Here is a 13,209-nt window from a genome sequence, read left to right as displayed (position 1 = left end):
AATTTCCATCATCCAAAGGGTCCCACCTCCTCAAAAGGTGAGAGATGTCAGAAGCTTCCTAGGCTTAGCTAGATATTACAGGAGATTCATTAAAGACTTCAACAAGCTATCCTCTCATTTGTTTGGCCTCCTCGGCAAGGATGTTGAGTTCATATGATCGAAAAACTATCAAGAAGCCCTAGATACCTTGAAGAGCAAGATAGCGACTGCCCCAATTCTTAGAGGCCCAAACTGGGCCCTACCCTTTCACATTCACATGGATGCCTCAAACAAAGCAATAGGAGCAGCCTTAGGAAAAACTGATGAAAAGTTACCTTATGCCATATAGTTTATAAGCAAAAACTTTTCAAAGGTAGAGTTAAAATATACAGTGACCGAGAAGGAACTCCTAGCTGTTATGCATTCCTTAAACAAATTCAGACATTATATCACAGGCTATCAAACCTTTGTGCACACTAATCATGCTGCAATTAGATATTTAATCAACAAACCAGATCTAAATGCTCGCATTATTAGATGGTTGCTTTTACTGCAACAGTTTGATCTGACCATTATTGATAAGCCTGGTAAAGAGAGTGTTGTAACTGACTTTTTGTCTAGAGTAAATTTGCCTGCAAGTGAAGAAGGAATGGTGGATGACCAAATGCTAAATGAACACCTATTTGCTATATCAGTGCTCTCTCCATGGTTTTTTGACATAGCAAACTACTTGGTTTCAACACAGTTCCCACCACACCTATCCTCAAAAGAGAGGAGAAAGATAGTAAGGAAAGTGCCCCTTTCACCTGGATTGGAGGCAATCTCTTCAAACTTGGCTCAGATCAGATCTTGATAAGATGTGTTAGGGAGGAGGAAGTCTTTGACATCCTTCTAACCTATCATGATGGGCCTTGTGGAGGTCATTTTGCAGCAAAACGAACTGCCTTCAAGATATTGCAAGCAAGCTACTACTGGCCCACTCTTCATCAGGATGTGAGGAGATACATGAGCCAGTTTGATCAGTGTCAGAGGATGGGGAAACCCACTCCAAAGGATGAAATGCACATGAAACTTCAAGTGACCTTTGAGCCATTTGAGAAGTGGGGCATGGACTTTGTGGGGCCTATCAACCCCCCCTTCAAAGCAGAAGCAGTACATCATTGTGTGCACCGACTACCTAACAAAGTGGGTGGAGACAAAAGCAATCAAAGTAGTGACAGAGGAAAAATTAGCTGAGGTTTTGAGGGAAAACATATTCTACAAGTTTGGGTATCTGAGAGAGTTGGTCATAGACCAATGCAGTTAGTTCACTTCCAACCTAATTGAAGACCTACTCACACATCATAAGATCAAGCACATGACTTCCACACCTTACCATCCACAAGCCAGTGGGAAAGTGGAGGTCACTAATAGAGCATTGGAAGGGATCCTAGCCAAGGTAGTGAGTAGCAGTAGAAAATACTGGGCATACAGATTAGTTGAGGCCACTTGGGCCTACAACACAACATGGAAGACCACCACTGGGTTCACACCCTGTGAACTGGTCTATGGGAAGAAGGCTTTGCTATCAATATAGTTTGACTTCAATACCATAAGGATGGCAACTCAGCTAGACCTAGACCTCAGCCATGCACAGAAGGAGAGATTACTTCAGCTCAATGGATTGGATGAATATAGATTGTAAGTTCTTCTCCATACAGAGGTAGTTCAGCTTCAGAGAAAGATATGGCACGACAGAAATATCAAGGAGAAGCAATTCCAAGAGGGAGACTGGGCACTACTCTATGATCCAAGATACAAGGATTTCAAAGGCAAGCTGAGGACAAGATGGCTAGGACCCTACACTGTGGAGAAATGTAATGACAATAGTTCAGTTCTAATCAGAACCATTGATGATGAAGCCATCCCCATGCTTGTCAATGGACATCGGTTGAAAGTCTACAAGAAACCCCTCTCCAAGTGAGAGTTTATTGAAGATTTGAATAAAACAGTGATGGTAGTGGAGCATGTCTTAGCTTCCACTTCACCCACTCACTGAAGAAAAAAGAGAAAAAATAAAGACTCAAGTGAAAACCTCCATGAGGCGCTTGAGTACCATCATTGGGTTGAAAACCTCTTCTGAGACGGCTCAGTGATGTCAAAAAAGGAAAGAATAATATCCCTAGGTGAAAACCTCCCTTGGAGGTGCCCAGGGTAGGCAATTAAGGTGAAAACCTCTCTGAGGCACCCTAGTTGTTTTAAAAAAAAAAATAGAGAAAGAAAAAATGAGTTTTTATTGCATTACAGGTTTGGAGGAGGACCACATGGAGCAGAAGAAGGTGCCAAGGGAACCCTGACATTAATACCAACATCCATATCATCTACTCCACACCTTCCTCCATCATTTTTGGCATCTCTTTCACCCCATTGTACCTCTTCTTCCAAAACTGTGTTTTCTGCAGGAGGCTCTTGTAGGAATTACAGAGAGACAAAAGTGTATACAGGAGGCAGTTTGAGGGACAAGAAAAGATTCTTGAGGAACCTATAATCCCTCTTACCATATTCAAACCTCCTTGCCATCATTTCCAAGCCTAGACCACACTCCAAGCATCATTATTATTTTTTTCATCTCCAAGAAAAAACACAGAAAAACATTTTTTCAGTTTTGAAAAAAGGGAAAAACAAAAGGAGGAAAAGGCACCATTAACTTTACTTGAAGCTTACCTACTATCCCTCCATCATTCATCTCCAACTCTAGCATCATTATCGAGCTCCATGCATAGGGAAATAGCTAAAGTTTCAAGGGGAGAAGCAGCAACAGGAGCTCCTGTAGGAATTCCTATAGCAGCTGATCCCATAGAAGTCCAACACTAGCAGCAAGGGACAACACATTTGAAGGTTGAAAAGGCACATTCATCTTAGCTCCAGCAAAAGAAGAACCTGCAAAAACACACAACAACACATCAACAAGTAGAGACAACATGCATGAAGGAAAACGAAGGCATGCAACTAATAAAGCCACAACACCTCATAGTGGATGGTAGCAAATACACTTGGATCATAGGTAAGTAGCTAAGTCACTCCTCTATCTGCATTTGTGTAATTAGGAATCATATGAAGGAAATGAGATGGTTGAAATTGAAAGAGGGAAATGTGGCCAGTTAACTTTCACACCTTCATTTATTTGACTCCACATAACCGATATATCACCCACACGTGCGCACAGTCAACTCAAGAAAAAGATGCGAAGGACATGTAGTGGGAGGAAGAGTTAACTCTGATGCAGTGATGCAGGGATGATTATGAGGGGGGTCATGATGACCTAGCAGGTGGGGACAAATGGTCCTAATCTAGGCAATGTACACCTTGCCAGCTTAGCACTCATAACCGAAAACAGCCATAAGAGGTAATGAGCACTCCTCCCTGCGCATTCTCACCACCTTTTCTTCCGTTTCTTCTCATAACTCAGCCACAAAACAGTCTTCTTATGCCCCCACAGCCTCATATCCACAATCCTCCATTTATTTCCTCCATATTCTTGCTCTTGGCATTTTCTATAGGAGCACCTACAGGAAATCTACAGGAGGGACAATGGCTTCTACAGGAGGGGCAGTGAGTCATTTTGAAGGGAGAAAACATGAGTTTTGGCACGAATTCCAGTCTGAAGAGGTAGTGTTCATGAATTCCCTCTGTTGAATATCAAAAAATGAATTAATTGGTCTCGAATTGAAGATAAAATGAGTCATTAAGAGGGTAGAAATACATAAAAAAAAAATCTGTTTAAAAAAAAACACACACACACACATAGTCCCCTCTGTTTTTCTATTTTCACTCAAAATTCATTGTCTCCACCTCCATATTTGGTTTTCCAAAACAATTACAAGCAGTATGATAGTGGGGTTGATGAGAAAAGAGCCCACTAACTCCACTAGACTCCATGCACATCCTCAAGTGGTCGAGATATTTACAAGGGGAAACTGGATAAATTTCTTTGAGACATTTAGAGAGTTTGATTATGAAATTGCCCATGAATTTGCTCTTTCTCTAGTCCCTCACACAAGAACTCATGCTACTGTAACCATTAGAGGCCTCTCGATTGAAATAACCCCTGAATTCATCAGTAGGGTCACTACCCTTCATCTTGGGCTAGCTTGGAGTAAAGATAAGAAACCAATTAGCTAAGCTGCCAAGAGGAAATTTTTCCAAGATAATGAAACCCCTGTTGAAGACAAAAATGGAATTAGGAGGGCTAGTATACCATATCCTTGGGATGAGGTTAGCTACCAAGTGAGAAAATAAATTTCATGTGAGGGGAGGCACAACATTGTTTATGGATATCATTTCAGAATCCTCCAAGATTTGAGAAATGGCATGAATACCCCAACACATCAAAAGATTAGTATCCCTTACTTTCTCCTTCAATCCCTCATTGACTCCAGCACCAAGGTACAAGCAAGAAATTGACAGCAGCTAGCTCACCATGGCCTAATAAAGATCCTAGTAGAAGAAGCCCTCCATACCCTTACAATCCCTATAGCATGGGAGTTTTTCAGAAATATGACAGCTAAGGATGACATCAAGGCATTAACCTATGATATCAGTCCTTTTGTCAGTGAGGAGGGAGAACAACAAGGAGGAGAAGATGAAGCCAGTGGTGACATAGCAGAGCAAGAGAGGAAGGAGGAAAGAAATAGAGGAGGGGAGAGTTGAAGAGACAAAATAGGAGGCGTTACACTAAAATTTGTCACCATGACTATTTGCAGTTAGTATGGCTCCATCAACTGTCATACTGTCCTCCTTAGCAAGTCTTATACCTCTGCTCTTCATGTCAAACTCCAAAAAAGAGAGAAAGTCTTTTAAAATCTATATAACTCTGGGTATGTAGTTTCTCTTAGCCTTACCTGCGTGTACGCACCTCAAGTTCACATTCCCTGCGTACTTGTACGCTCTGTCTGTAAAGGGGTGGGTGCGTAACCCTGTAAAGGTCAAAAGGCGCGAGTTTTACTTCAAAAAATTTACTTGTGGTCGATTCTAGAGCATTCTAGAAGTTTGTTTGACGTGTATTGAGCGCCTCCAGATGGTTCATGTATCCCTATGAAAGAGGAACTTATCCCATCAAGAGGGGAGCTATCCCATTCAAAGAGGGGCTTATCCCATTGATGGTGGACCTGATTAACTTCCTCTAAAGCACTATAAATACAGACATTGGGCCAGAGGGAGGGGAGGTTGAAAGCTGAACATTCCTAGGGGTAGATGCTGCTGGAATTAGGACTCCCTTATAGAGCTTGAGAGGAGAGATTCCCATCCTTTCTTAGCTTCATTTGGAAGTGGGTGAGCTGATCAAAGTAAAGGAGAACTCTTGCTGGACCCTGGGAGGGACCTGCACAACACCAAGGCACAGGTTGTAATGGTTTCTTTTGTTTCCACTTAATACAATTAAGCTCATTTTTCTCAACAGGTTGTTATACATGATTTGTTTCATATACTCCTTGGTCTGTATGATGAATATGTTTTATTTTATGAGTTATTCAGGTGCTATGTAATCGTTTGCTTGTTAGTGAATGCAGGTTTCGAAGAGAAGGAGGAGCTCATCCGGATCGGCGAGGCTGGACTGCTACAAAGCGTTGGACTAAAGGTATGTTATAAACACCTGATTACTTGTATTCTAAATGCATATTTAGGGAAAGGTAGTGTTTAATTGTCTTGTTTGTCACTAGAAAGCCTTAGCTTCTACGGAGGTCGGTTTTGTCCGCAAAATTGACTCTTTCCGCAAAGGGTTTTGAATGACTGTCACTTTGGAGCGTGTGGCGGTCATATGTCTGGGTATGCCACAGCTCAAAAGATATTGCGTGCTGGCTACTTCTGGCCATCCTTGTTTAAAGACTGTATTATTGTGGTCCGGAAATGCCACAACTGTCAAGTGTTTGATCACAAGATGCGCGCACCACCTGCTCCTCTCCAACCTATAATTGCCGTTGGTCCTTTTGCGAAATGGGGTATTGATTTTATTACATGTAACCCTCACTCGGCCGAGGGGCATGCGTATATCATCCTTGCGGTAGATTATTTTACTAAGTGGGCCGAGGTGATGCCTACATTCGAGGTAGACGGCAAGACAGCTGCAATTTTCGTATTCAATCACATTATTGCTAGGTTTGGTGTCCCACAAGCGATAATCACTGACCATGGGCGCCATTTTCGAAATGTTATGATGACAGAACTTACAGGCCAGCTTGGTTTGCGTCACGATAACTCAACTCCTTATTATCCACAAGCGAACGGTCTGGTTGAGTCCATCAACAAAGTTTTAGTTATCATGATCCGACGAATCATTGGTATCCATCGGTCGAATTGGCACAACACGTTATTTTCCGCGCTTTGGGCATACCGAACCTCAGTGAAAACATCAACAGGGTTCACTCCTTTCCAACTAGTTTATGGTTTGGAAGCTGTGCTGCCCATTGAATGTGAAATCACGTCACTTCAAATGGCTATCGAATTACTTCCAGCTACTTCCGAAGAGGAGAAGCGTTTATTATACTTATCTCAATTAGATGAGACTTGACGTGATGCTGCATTGGCGATCGAGACTCATGCAAAACGTATGAAAGCTCAGTATGATCGAAATGTGACCCCTCGAAATTTTTCGGAAGGAGACCTAGTGCTATTATATGATCAAGCTAACGATAAATTAGGTGCTGGAAAATTCGTTCCTATGTGGCATGGGCCCTACATTGTCAAGCGAAAGCTAGCAAAAGAGGCCTATGAGCTAGTAGATTTTGACGGGGACTCTTTGGGTAAACCCAGAAATGGACTTTACCTAAAGAGGTATTATGCTTAAATGATGGGTATGGATATTTTAGTTAGGTTAGGTTTTTTCTTTCTAGCTGGTGTGTTTGTTAGTTTACACAGTGTGCTTAGCTTAGAAAGCGTGTTTTTTGTCGTTATTCTGCTTATCTTGGTTTTACGCTTGATGTTTGCAGATGTCGATGCCTCTCCAAACATACATTGGATTTGCTGATGGTGCTTGTCGTAGTACACAGAATATCTCTTCCGCAGCTTGGGTTATTTATTCGCCCTCTGACGAGTTAGTTTCTATGCATGGGGTGAGCCTCGGTCAAACAACAAACAACATTGCAGAATACAGTGCAGTGATTGAATTAATGTCTGAATCTATTTCATTTGGGATTCGGAGTTTGATAGTGAGGTTAGATTCTGAACTCGTTGTATTACAGCTTAATAGAGTGTATGCCATTAGAAATCCAGTGTTATTGAGGTTATTTTTGAGAGTGCGTCTCATGGAACGTGAATTTGATTACATTGAATATCAACATATTCCAAGGTCTTTAAATAAATTAACAGATGCAATTGCTTCTAGAATGTTAGACAGACATTTGCGATAATCATATACGTAAATTTAAAAACATTTCATCACACATGTTTAACAAGATAAGCCAGTAATAATGATATATATAGATAGGAGTGTGTCAAAAATACATCGTCTTCGATCATAGGTTGAAAAACACCTTATGATCGGCAAAAATGATAAGTACAAAAACCAAAATGTCACATGTGTCTACAAAAATGACCATCCAATCACTGGTGATGCTCTCTATACGACACCACTGCACACGCCACCCTACACAAGAACCTCCTAAAAGGTCCTGGGACTGCGCCTACATAGCGCTGAAGCCTGATAGGAATATCATCTATAGTAGTCTCTGGTATGTCTGCCGTAAGACGCTCTAGGTCTTGTTCCAACTCAGCTAAGGTCTCTGCGGCCGCGTCCTGTGGGGCCGGTGCCGGTGCAACTGGTAGTCTCCTCTCCAAAGGCCAGAGATTTGCTGGACGCCGTGGGCCTACATCTACATTTTGAAAATTATTACTATCAGTTTTGAGACGATATAAAAACAAAAAAATAGATAATTTAAAAACTTGTGAAAAATGAATTACCTGTGTCGTCCCATTGTTCTCCCGGTGGAAGAACCATGTCCGGATCTCCACGAAAATCAACTCTGGCATAAGGAAAATCCTGTATCGAAAAGATCTGGTCCTTCGACGAGTGAAAATACTCCGGTCTAAATCAGACAACCTCCGTGCCCTCGTCAGGATGACGGGCCATAACTGCAACCCATCGCATCAACTTAGGCTCTCGGGGAGGCCCAACCTCAATAGTGAGCTGTTGTGGGATCATCATCGGAACCCTCTCTAGGGCAAAACTCACAACTAAAGGCCCATAACCAAAATTCTTCAGCTGTCCGTTTTTGGTCCTAGTCAGTTGGCCCTTCAAGTTGGCCAACACAGCATCGCACCAGTTGAAAATGGTGCCCCGATAGCAATCAATTGCCATCCGCATCTGGGATCCAGTGGCAATGTGCAAAGCGGCAGCCCTGCAAAGTCTGGTAACTGTAAAGGCAATTACCATAAGTTCAGGTCGGGATATAGTTTTGATATCTATCCCCTTCTCCTGGTTTTGATTATTGCACCACTCTAGTTGGAGACTAGCAATGGACTGGCCACCCGGCCTAGTCCTGGACAGAGTCAATTGTTCACCCCTCTTGGGCAAACCAGTGAGAAAATAAATGTTTGAGGGCTCTATCTCGAGCTGGTGCCCTCCAATGTAAAAGCACTGATCCTGAACGTTCCACCTTTCAACCAGCCACTCTAGAAAGTGCACCTGGGCCCTCATGCCAGGTATGGCCCAGTATTTGTAGAGGTCGCATGCCTTTAAAGCATCAATGGATGGTTGATGATTAATGTCGGCCAAATCAACATCTTCGTGCTCTCTCTCGTGCCAATCAAGCATGGTGGGAAATGTACACACCAAAAAACATCTGTTAGAATCAATGAAATCAAAAATTTTGGTCCATTTTAGAAGGAATTAGGGTTTAAAAACGCGTTTTGCGGGGTACGCACCCCGCCGTTAGAAACAGGGCGTGCGTACGCAGGTTCCCTTAAGGCAAGGTGCGTACACCCGGCATTTTCCCAACTGAGAAAATGTCGGGGTACGCGGGTCACCTGTGGAGCACCTGCGTACCTCGAAAAGCGGACCTTGAAACCCCAAAACCTCCAAAAAATGAATCTAGGGCCTAAAAATAAATTCTAAATGGATGGAAATGAAGAGGAGGATGTTGTAGAATACCTGATGAGACGACGTTCGATTTCGACAGTCGGATTCTCCGCAAAGTCCATGGGAAGTTTCTTGCCAAAAGCCTTTTTTCTCTCCTCAACAGTAAAATGGTAAAAACCATTTTTATAGGTGTTTTGGGTAAATAAATGCTAAATTTGTTTATTTTTCACCATGAAAAGGTATTTTTCAAAGAATTTTTATCTATCTTTAAACATGTATGAGTAATGTGCTGGTTTTTGTGCAGGATAAAAGGATTTTCAGGGAAAATTGTCATTTTTCACAAACAAAAACATCAAAGTCATCTTTTAAGCCCTTTTCTGACTCCTAAAACATGAAAAGATTGCCGAGCGTTTCTTTTACACTCGTTAAAAAGGAATTAAAAGACGGTCCCCTTATAGCCCTTTTCTGACGTAAAAACAGGAAAAGATTGCCGGATTTTGTTCTTTCAAATTCGATACTAGAAATAAAACGACGTGTCCTTGATCGCTTTTTACTTTTCAGGTCAAAGGCACTAATCATGAAAGTACTCCCTGGTCGCAAGATCAAGCGGTTCTCTCAAGTATTATTTTATACTTTTTCGCGCTTGGGAGACACAAATTTACAAAAAAGTTCAACCCTGGAGTCTTCTTAAGTTTTTCAGACTCTCTAAAATTGAAAAACGACGAGTTTCTCCTATACTGGACTCGTTAAAATTTCACAGTAAAGGACCTGTTCGATTACAAACAGGAACGGACCACTCCTTCTTAGGGTTCGAATCTAAAACTAAGTTGGACTCATCTGAAGGATGAGCTTATAATCAAGCATATGTTATCCTCCTCAAGCTTGTAAAAAATAAAGAGGTACTTGGCAGAAATGGTGGGGGAAAAGAGAGAAAAATGAGCCTATTTGTTATCCTTTGTCTCAGAAGAAGCCTTATCACCACTCTTGAACACGACACTTTTCATTCACCTAGGTTGGGAAATCCTTTGCCTAACAGTTGATCAAACCACATTGAAAATCTTCAAACCGGTTCTGGCTATTAACTATTGGGTCAATTGTCACCAAGCCATCTGTCGTGTCGCTATGTGTTCAAGAGGTCACTGCAAATAAACCATTCATCTGCAAAATACCCGTCATCCATATCGACCATCCCTGAGTCAGTCCTTACAGCTACATTTCTTCAACTTGATCTATGATTGCGTGTTGTGGGCTTGCCTGCAACAGGTCGCTTTCTATCAACATCAACACATTATCTAGAAAGATGACCTAGAAATCGTCAGTACCTTGAAATCTGCATGCATCAATGGCAGGTTTCCCGCCTTTGACGACGGTTTACATAATTGACTTTCGATCGAAGGATTCCGTGAAATGTTCGACATCAACTCATTCATTCACATCTCAGGGATTGTGCTGGGTACTTTGACAACCATTTACATCACTGGTGGTCTCTCTCACACTTGTTAACAGTTTACATCATCGACTGGTAATCAAGTGGTTTCTACCATGTTCGACATCAACTCATTTATTCGCATGGATAGAATCGTACCATTTCGGGAAGTAGAAATGAAGACCCTGGATCTAGTTTCCACCATCCAGGCTACGAGGAGTTTTGTATTCATTATACAGTAGACAAATCATAAACAGATGGCTGCGTCCATACTGTGTCTACAAGAGTCTATGATTATGATGTACTGCGAAATCATTCCTATATCAGAGAAGTAGTTTGTTTGTTAGTTAAAGTTTTTAACCTGAGTACGGGAATGCCTACCTCAGTGATGATATGATCTTATCTATGTATTTTGTGTTGAATATTTGCAGGTTCCGACTGGGCTCTCCACAAGATAATCCTTGAAATGATAAAGTACTTCACCCTTCCTAGATGATATGAAACCCTAATCTACTACAGGCTTCGCACTTTACGGGGAAATCTGTTACACTAAAATTTGTCACCATGACTATTTGCAGTTAGTATGGCTCCATCAACTGTCATACTATCCTCCTTGGCAAGTCTTATACCTCTACTCTTCATGTCAAACTCCAAAAAAGAGAGAAAGTCTTTTAAAATCTATATAACTCTGGGTACGCAGTTTCTCTTAGCCTTACCTGCATGTACGCATCTCAAGTTCACATTCCCTGCGTACTTGTACGCTTTGTCTGTAAAGGGGTGGGTGCGTACCCCTGTAAAGGTCAAAAGGCGTGAGTTTTACTTCAAAAAAGTTACTTGTGGTCGATTCTAGAGCATTCTAGAAGTTTGTTTGACGTGTATTGAGCGCCTCCAGATGGTTCATGTATCCCTATGAAAGAGGAACTTATCCCATCAAGAGGGGAGCTATCCCATTCAAAGAGGGGCTTATCCCATTGATGGCGGACCTAACTAACTTCCTCTAAAGCACTATAAATACAGACATTGGGCCAGAGGGAGGGGAGGTTGAAAGTTGAACATTCCTAAGGGTAGATGCTGCTAGAATTAGGACTCCCTTATAGAGCTTGAGAGGAGAGATTCCCATCCTTTCTTAGCTTCATTTGGAAGTGGGTGAGCTGATCAAAGTAAAGGAGAACTCTTGCTGGACCCTGGGAGGGACCTGCACAACACCAAGGCACAGGTTGTAATGGTTTCTTTTGTTTCCACTTAATACAATTAAGCTCATTTTTCTCAACAGGTTGTTATACATGATTTGTTTCATATACTCCTTGGTCTGTATGATGAATATGTTTTATTTTATGAGTTATTCAGGTGCTATGTAATCGTTTGCTTGTTAGTGAATGCAGGTTTCGAAGAGAAGGAGGAGCTCATCTGGATCAGCGAGGCTGGACTGCTACAAAGCGTTGGACTAAAGGTATGTTATAAACACCTGATTACTTGTATTCTAAATGCATATTTAGGGAAAGGTAGTGTTTAATTGTCTTGTTTGTCACTAGAAAGCCTTAGCTTCTAGGGAGGTCGGTTTTGTCCACAAAATTGACTCTTTCCGCATGACAGGAGGTAGAAAAAGAGGCAAAGCAGAGAGAAGAGTCACATGAAACTTGCGAAAGAGAAGTAGCAACTGCCCTCACTGCCCTCAACACACCAGTCAAGTAGAAGCAGAAGAGGAAAAGAAAAACTTCCATGTGTTTCAGGGTAAGGAAGAGTATCATAATTAAAATAGGCAAACCTCAGCCCTCATCAAAGACTCCCATTAACATTGAAGATTCACCATCTACCAAAGTGAAAGAATCTCCTTCCAAGACACCCACAACCTATGAAAGTGGGACTCCAAGATCTTCTACATAGAAGGGAAAGGAAATTCAATAGGACCCCAAACCCGACCTACATGAGGCTAAAACAGTCCTACAGGAGACATTGTCCAAACTACAGGAGACATAGAAACTTGAGGAAAAGATAGGAGGACATGCAGAGGTGAATGAGGAAGTGCAAGAGCTAAAAGAACCTAACCCCTAGCCTCATCTTGACTCTTGTTACATAATACTTGAGGGAGGCAAGATAATCCCATAGAAATTTGCAATTCCATTGTTTTTTGAATTGGAAAAAGAGAGAGTGAGAACACATAGGTGGATGTAGATAGTGAAGTCCAAAGGAGTTGAGGATATTGGCCACATGGAAAACAAACTCAAGGAAATGGGCAGGGAATTTAGTGCTCTCAGAGACAGAGAAGCCATTACAAGAAGCCACCTTGAGAATGAGAATGCATTACTAAGGAGGTAAATGTAGGAGAAAGAGACTCATTTGGCATACATGGACAGATTTTCCATAAAAGCATTACAATGCAGAACACTAGCCAAATCTTATGGCCTCTATCTGAAGGATCAATGGCTTCGATTCCAAATAAAAACTTTGGCACAAAGAGGCACAATGCCTTTCCAAGACTACAGGCAGTTCATGGATTTGTGTGACTAAAGCACCTCCAAGGACAAAGCAAAGATGGTAGAGTTCTATCTACACAACATGGCCCTCATAGACCTGAATGTGTGGGACCCCAATGCCAAGCTAGGGGATCTACAATTAATGGCCATGGCATCATGGATGAACCATGAAGAACTGAGGGCAGCATAAATGAAAATATTGTTAATAAAAGAGCAGAATGAACCATTGATGGTAAGAGCTAAGCCATCAGATCCTATGGCACTCATCAGTACACACAACT

The sequence above is a fragment of the Pinus tabuliformis genome, chromosome 3_2, assembly GCF_031772625.1.
Source record: "Pinus tabuliformis cultivar Carrire ecotype Pingquan chromosome 3_2, CPIR1, whole genome shotgun sequence".
Lineage (NCBI taxonomy): Eukaryota > Viridiplantae > Streptophyta > Pinopsida > Pinales > Pinaceae > Pinus > Pinus tabuliformis.
The sequence above is the reverse complement of the archived record's forward strand: the minus strand, read 5'-3'. Positions refer to the sequence as shown.